This window comes from Macrobrachium nipponense, chromosome 7 (genome assembly GCF_015104395.2).
Source record: "Macrobrachium nipponense isolate FS-2020 chromosome 7, ASM1510439v2, whole genome shotgun sequence".
Classification (NCBI taxonomy): domain Eukaryota; kingdom Metazoa; phylum Arthropoda; class Malacostraca; order Decapoda; family Palaemonidae; genus Macrobrachium; species Macrobrachium nipponense.
Window position 1 is genome coordinate 53142364 of NC_061109.1, and position 8265 is coordinate 53150628.

At 40.6% G+C, this 8265-nt stretch overlaps 1 protein-coding gene across 1 annotated transcript in view; it reads left to right on the forward strand.

The window, feature by feature from the left end:
- Window positions 1–8265, forward strand: part of LOC135217605 (uncharacterized) — a 202254-nt gene that overhangs the window by 182893 nt on the left and 11096 nt on the right. The gene's annotated exons all lie outside the window — the stretch shown is intronic.

The following is an 8265-nucleotide window of genomic DNA, read 5'->3' on the forward strand; positions in this document are numbered from 1 at the left end:
ATCAAGATTCCACCAATGGTCAGATGTTACTTCTGATGATATAAAAGCCATTGTTGCTATTGAAATAGCTATGGGTATATGTACTTCATAAACCCACGACTGAGAGTTACTTTAGAGAAAGTAGCTTTTTATTTGATACGCCTGGATTTAGAGAAGTGTTTTCTAGGGATAAATATCAGTTGATTAGATCAGCTATTCATTTTTGTGATAATGATCAGAAGGATGGGAGTGATTGGCTTTCCAAGATTAGGCCAGTATTAGATATTGTAAAATATTTATATGGGAAGTAATGTGTTAGCAATAAAGAAATCAGTATTGACTAAAGCATGATAAAATTTGAAGGTAGGCTATTTTTCAAACAGTTTTTACCATCAAAGCCTTCAACTAAATGGGGAATAAAGATATGGTCAATGACAGATGCACATACTGGTTACCGGGTTAAATTTAACGTATATACTGGGAAGGACTCTATATGTCAGCCAGCAGAAGGGTTAGATACTCATGTTGTTCTGTCTTTGTTAGAGGGTTATGAAAACAAAGGTCATATTAGTGTCCCTTTATGACAAACTACTTCAGAAAAAAACTTTAGCTTGTGGAACAGTTAGGATAAATAGGAAGGGTTTGCCAACTGATATGAAACAAATAACAGTTAAAAAGGGAGCTTTACCAGTAACATGGGTGAGAAATGATGGTAAAATGCTTCCTTGTTCATGGCAAGATACAACCAAGGCTAATTTACTATCTAATTTTGGAACAGTAGGTACATAAAAAGTGAAAATTCATTCAAAGAAGGGTGACAGAGAAATTGACAAGCCTTGTGTTCGTGTAGAATATAATGAGTATATGGGGGGAGTTGATAAGTTTGATCAACTTTGCTCAACATATCCTTATAAAGAAAGAGCCAGAAATGGTACCAACCCATTTGGCGCTTCATAGTTGAAGCAGTATTAGTGAACTAAAATATATGCTACAGTATTCAAAATCCCACTGCTAAGCTTGATAAAAAAAATTCTGGGAAAAAATTATCTACACTTTATTAGAAGGGTATAAGGGGAGCAAAACTCGAAAAAGAAGGGGTAGATATTCAAATCCTATTGAATCTAGATTAACTGAAAAGGAATTTTCCAGTGCAGTATGTTGACAAAAACCACAAGCCTCAATGTATTGTGTGCTCTATCTTGCCAAAGAATTACATGATGAAAGGTAAAGGAGAATGTAAGAGAAAGCAAACTGCCTAGTTTTGTGAGCAATGTGTTGAAAAGCTACCTCTTTGTATTATTCCATGTTTTGCAAAATATCACACCATAAATTGTTCAAAAAGTGTTGCCAATGTGGAAAATAAATGTCTGTGGCATTGAATAATGAGGTAAAGGATTGTTGGTGAAATTAATAAAGTCATTTAAGAAAAGCAATTTTTGGGGTGTTTCTTAATTTTTACCCTTTTATCAAATATTTCAACTCAGAAAATTATATACCCGAGCAAAAATAATGTTATATTCTGAAAATAGAATTCTAAAACACACAAAAAATTGTTTTAATAAATTTTAAGCATTTTGAATTTTTTATTGAAAATTTACACAATGCTGTGAGAAGTACATATTCGCAAATCCGCAGCGAAAAGGTTCAGAAATTAATGTTTTAAGCTAGTTGAAAAACAAGTGTTCCATACACCTTTATAGTAATACTTATGATATTTCAATTAATAGCCATCTTCTCTATATACAATCAAAATCATCATCTTTTATTTCCCAAAGAGCAGGTAATTTCTACAAATAAATTCATTAGTAACAAAGATTACATCTCGGAAGGTTTAGATTATTTTTTTTAGGCCTATAAGTCATTTTGGAACATCCAGGAGCTTGAACATAGCCTAAGACTTCAACGTTTAAAGAAAACTTCTTGTAATTCATATTGCTACAGTGGATTCTCGACATACAAAAGTCCCTACTTACGAAAATTCCAAGTTACGAAAGCAAAGACGAAGATTTTTTTGCTTCTGTATACGAAAATAATTCAGGTTACGAAAGGGTGTACTGTAAAGTCCGAGATTCGCCTGGACCGCCGAGAACAATTTTAAAACTTGCGTGCCGCTAACCCAGTAGACTCGCCACCATCCTCCCGTTCTCCCATTGGTTCCTGATGCTAGTCACCGCCGTAAGATCCTGCTTTCCTATTGGTCAGCATCTATCTCATCATCCCTCTACATAAAGGCGTCCTTCAGCCACTTCGTCGCATCAGTGTTATCGTATGCACACAGAATTTGCTTGTTCACATATATGTGAACAAGCTTTCTACTTGTACGTGTGTGAACTTAATTGCGGTTGAGTGTGATCGCTAAGGAATACGGCTGAAATCCGTCAACGATAGGCACCATCCTTAAGCAGAAGGAATCCATCAAAGCAGCTACACCTTCCAAGGGTGTGACTATTTTGCCCAACAAGAGGAGTCACGTGCATGATGAGATGGAGAGGCTGCTTCTTGTATGGATTAAAGATGACATCTCTGGCAATACAATAACTGAGAGGAGGAGGGGCATCGACGCTAACCCCAGACTTCAAGGCTTTTCGTGGGTGGTTTGATAAATTCTGTAAACGGACTGGCATCCATTTGGTGGTGCGGCATGGGGAGGCTGCCAGCTCAGACACGAAAGCGGCCAAAGCCTTTATTAAGACATTCAACAAAATGACGATCAGTGAAGGCTAGAGTTCTCAGCAAGTCTTCAACTGTGACAAGACTGGCCTTTTTTGGAAAAAAGACCTCATCGGACGTTCATCACGGAGGAAGAGAAGAAGCTACCCTGGCATAACCCTCTGAAAGGCAGGCTTACGCTCGCACTTTGTTCCAGATCCAGTGGGGATTGTAAGGTCAAGCCCCTATTTGTGTATCATTCGGAGACTCCTTGAACTCTCAAGGCCCACAAAGTGCTAAAGGAGAAGCTTCCGTTGATGTGGAGGGCTAATGCGAAAGCCTGGGCAACAAGACTTTTGTTCACTGAGTGGGTAAATCTGTGTTTCGGCCCGACAGTGAAGAAATTCTTGGAAGAGAAGCGCCTCCCTCTGAAATGTCTGCTGTTGTTGGACAATGCCCCTGCTCACCCTCCTGGCCTCAAGGAAGATATCCTAGTGGAGTATTCTTTTATCAAGGTTCTTTATCTTCCGCCCAACACCACCCCTCTCCTCCAGCCCATGGACCAGCAAGTGATATCGAACTTCAAGAAGCTGTATACAAAAAATCTTTTCAAGAGATGTTTCGACATCACCAATACCACAAACCTCACCATGCGTGAATTTTGGAAGGAGCATTTTGATATCGTGATATGCATCTGACTCATCGATCAAGCTTGGCAGGAGGTTTCAAGGCAAACCTTGAATTCTTCGTGGAGGAAATTCTGGCCTGATGCAGTATCCGCCTGAGACTTCTAGGGATTCAACGTGGGTGAAGCTGATGCAGATTCAGAAACAGTTGACAATCCTGAAACTGTTTTGCAACCAGATCTTGACAAGATCGTTGCATTTGGCAAGTCCATGGGAATGACACCAATGACCTTCTCGAGGAGCACCAATAGGAGCTTACGAAGGATGACCTGAAGGAGTTGGAGGCCATGCAACATAACGTCATTCAAGAAGTTCTCTAGCAGCGGCGAGGAGGAGGAGGAGAACCCTATGACAGCGGCAGAAATTAAGGATGCTCTAGCTGCTTTTCATAAAGTGCCATAAACAGGGAGGCCTGGTTTCTCAGCAACTTCATGCCTTGACCGTCGAGCTTCACCAGTGGGCAATAAGCAATTCAGTAGAGCTCTCAGCCAGGTATATCCCAGGGAAACGGAACATGGTCGCAGACAAACTCAGTTGCTGGGATCAGATCCTAGGCACAGAGTGGTCCCTTCATCAAGTGGTGGCAGACAAGCTTTTCCAGATTTGGGGGAGACCCATGCTGAACCTTTTCACGACACGGTACAACAGGAAGCTGGAGGTGTTCTGTTCAGTGGTCCCAGATCCCTTAGCATTGGCAGAAGACGTATTCCAACATCCCTGCGACAATCTGGAGGTGTATGCCTTCCCTCCGTTTTGTTTGATCCGTCAGGTTCTGAACAGGCTGATGGGCTCACAGGGTCTCAGAATGACTTTGGTAGCCCCTCTGTGGCCTCAGGCGGAATGGTTTCCGGATCTGCTGTCATTATTGTCGGAGATTCCGAGGAAGATTTCCCCTTGGCGGCATCTCCTGTGTCAGCCCCATGCAGAAAGGTTCCACCAGTCAGTAGAATCCCTGTCTCTTCACGGTTGGAGGCTATCAACTAAATCCTCCGAGAGAGAGGCTTTTCTCAGAAATCAGCTGGGCACATGTCCAGCAGTCTTAGGAAGTCAACCTCCGCAGTTTACCAAGGCAAATGAGCGATCCTCTGTGATTGGTGTCGTAAATGGGGTGTTTCTCCACTCGCGACCTCTATTCAGCGAATAGCAGACTTTTCAACCTTCCTCAGAAACGAGAAACGTTTGTCCGTGTCTGCTATTAGAGGCTACAGGGCGGCACCAAGTTTGGTGTTATGCCTGAAGGGTATTGACATCTCCTCTTCCTGGGAACTTTCCCTGCTAGTTAAGGGGTTTGAGCAGTCGAGTTCTCCTAGAGAGCTCAAGCCTCCAACGTGGGATGTTTCCTTGGTGCTTAAGAGCTTGACTAAGAGTCCATATGAGCCCTTGCGTCGCTCATCTGACAGGAACCTGACGCTCAAGACAGTTTTCCTTTTGGCTTTGGCATCTTCCAAAAGGGTAGTAGAGCTCCACAGTTGTGAGTTATGAGGTGAAGCACACCAGGGGTTGGAAGTCAGTGTCCTTCGAATTTGTCCCAGAATTCATGGCCAAGACCCAAAATCCCTCGGTGCATGATGACAGGTTCGCTTCGTTTTCCATTCCATCACTGACTGACTTTGTGGGTGGTGATGCTCAAGAGCTTTTGTTGTGCCCTGTCCGGGCCCTGCGTTGCTATCTTAAAAAGGACTCGGCACCTTAGACCAGGCTGCTGCAGACTTTTTGTTAGTACAGGCCGTACAAAGAAAGAGGTGTCTAAGAATACTATCTCTTTTTGGATACATGAAGCCATCAGACAGGCATACTTGACTCTTGATGATTCCATCACCACTTCTGTGCATGCTAGAGCACATGACGTTAGGGGTATTGGTCCCTCTCTGGCTTTCAAAAAGAACTTGGCTGTACATAGAGAGCTGAGTGCTGGTACTTGGTTACACCAGTCCACGTTCACCTCCTATCTTAAGGATGTTGCCCACAGATCTATGGACACATTTTCCCTGGGTCCTGTGGTGGCTGCCCAACAGGTTGGGAAACTCATAGTTGCCCTTAACGGGGCACCTTTGTATCTTACCTAAGATGATTGTGTGGATGAGAGAATGAGTGAGTTGGCTGGCCTCCTTCTTTCTCTTGTACCTTTCCTTCTTTCTTCGGGCGGTTTAAGGAATTGACACGTCATTCGCTGGACTGGTCTGATACAGGTGAGTGAGGTAGCCATACTGGTAGTGTGGTCGTGCAATATACAATATCTTACCCACTATTTAGTAGCATAGGCTCTGCTCCTGGGCAAGGAGGAGTCGGGAGTACTACAAACCCTAGTGCCTTGGTTTGTTATTGGACAGTCAGAGTTTCTCTTTGGTTCCCTATACAATGGTTACCCCATATATCATTGTACGTAACTCAGGATCTGAGTGGTTAGATATCAATTTATCTAACTTCTCAACAGGCTTCAGTCCCTCTCCAAGAACCATTTCTTTTGAGAGCTGGACTGGTGGGTAGGCCCCCAGCCAGTCTAGGATGTCTTATGCTACCTCCCTCCAAGTATGAGTCTATACTATTGTTAAGACCGAGGGTTTTTTCGTGTATGAACAAATGACAAATTTTCTAAGACAATTTGTATTTTTCATAGCTACAAACCTGAGGTCTTAACGTTATACTGCCCACCTCTAGCCGCCCCTCTTTTTGTTAAGTCATTCTGAGTTGGGAAAGACTGGCGTAGATGATCGGCGTTTGACCACTCTTCACCCGATTTTACGCATGCGTTGCCAGATATCACAAGATTCCTTGCTTTCATCTGCTTTTTAACCGGATCCAGATAGGTGCTAGAAATGATCCTATCGTTAAGACCACATGTTTGTAGCTATGAAAAATACAAATTGTCCTAGAAAATTTGTCCTTTTGTAGAAAAGAGTCACCCCGAAAAGGCTTACACAGGTCGTATGCTTGTGCAGTTCGATGACATTTGCCTGAGTTGTTTCAGGAACATTGTGAAAAGCAGGCAGAAGCAATCTTCCTTGGACAGTTATTTTTTAAAGAGGCCTTTAGTAGTAGTAAGCAAACAGGAAGATCCAATTGATATTAAAAAACAAAGTTGAAAGTGGTGAAGAAATTGAAATTTTGTAAAAAAAACGTAAAGTATAAAAAAGTTTTTAAAAAATATAAAAATAAAAAAAATAAAAATTAAATTTTAAGATTTTTGTAAAGTCAAGTGTTAATGTTTTCTGCCATTTGTGAATGTGTTTCGTAAAGTTTAGTGTTAATATTTTTTGCCATTTTTTAATGTGTTTCGTAAAGTTAAGTGTTCATGTTTTCTACCATTTGTCGTCCTCTCTCGCCATTTTCGGAGATCGCCTCACTCGAAAGGTAAGGTTCTACATTTTACTACATATGTACGTACATGTATGTACAGTATTTCTTGTACCATGTACACTAATACACTTTATTTACAGGTATAATATAGGTTATGTTAGGTATTGAATAGTCCAAATTGTTATATTTCATTGTTTATTGATCAATTTAGCTTTATTATAAAATTTACTGTGGTGTTTTTGTTGGGCTTGGAACGAATTAGGCAATTTACATGTAAAACATGGTTCAGGGTACGAAAAAATCAGGTTACGAAGGCGCCGCTTCAGAACGGATTAATTTCGTACCCTGAGGCACTACTGTATTTTGAAAATGTTGTTATGATGACTGTTGAGCATGTTAGGTCTACTGTTATAACTGTAGAGTTGTGAGGTGTCCTAGAAAGACACATGAGAACTAAAGAAAGGTCCTTTCTAAGGTACTTCAAGGTCGATCAGGGAACCACCTCAAAATCTGATGTCTGACATACTGCTTTGGTTAAATGGAAAAGCCTCAGTCAGGTCCATACAATTCAAGACCATAAAAATTGCAAACCTCAGACTTCATAAGGCAGGCTGACAACTTTTGTGCTCTCAGAAACTAAAGGAAGTTGCCTTCTGTGTACAATTCCATCATATATTGATATTGAGTCAGTTACCTTTTCACCTCACCATCCTAGATCTACATGGCTTAGAAATAGCCTTTGCTGCCTCCTTTAAAAAGCCTTTGCCTCTTATCTGACACATGTTTTAATAGAATTTAGTTCCCCTTTGCTGCTTCAGGATCTGTTTCCTTCAGTGCAATTTGTGAGTTGTTGGAAGGGTGCATCCATGAAGCCTTTGTGTTCACTAATACTTCAGACCAGGACAGGAGCCCCACCATATGGCTTTTCAATTAGAGAGACATTGGTTCCCCCAGGAATGGTGAAGGTATAATAGCTTTATAAAGTTAATTGTACACCTATGGAATCAGCTTCATTTACTCAAGTTTGTTTGTCCTCTGGAAGTGAAGACTAAGACCTTCACTTGGATAGAGGAATACAGCATCAGCATTTTGAGAAAGTTTGTACTGGAGTTCACAATTTTGGTTGCCAGTGCCATCATTTTGTAATGAAATAGCTACTCCTTGATAACTTTACTTAGACAAATGCAAGCCTCAGTTTAACTGAGATTGCATGTCCTCTGGAGTACCTTTGCTTGATATTTCTTTCTGAGATTTATGATTTGAGTTCAAGAATTTTTCTATATAGTATACTTATCGTTTGAATAAATACTTAACTCACTAAAATGTTCTGTACTTTGTGTCTTGGTATGAGTAAAATACAAGGTTTGTGTTTTTAGAACAAAAATCATTCTAAGCTTTGTGTATTTTATCACAACTTTTATAACCACTCTTATAGGTTCACATGATGTGTATTTTTTTAATGTACAAGTGCTCAGATGTTTTTAGCAAACTGATTAACTTTTATTTGATTTTATATACAGCATAATGTACAAATTGCTTTCTCTCTGGAAGCCAACTTTAAATCTATTACGTATTTGTGGGAAGCTGGAATTTCTTACTGTCAGAGTACAGAGTACAGTGATTGAAATTAAAATAAGATGTCTCTTAATCCCTG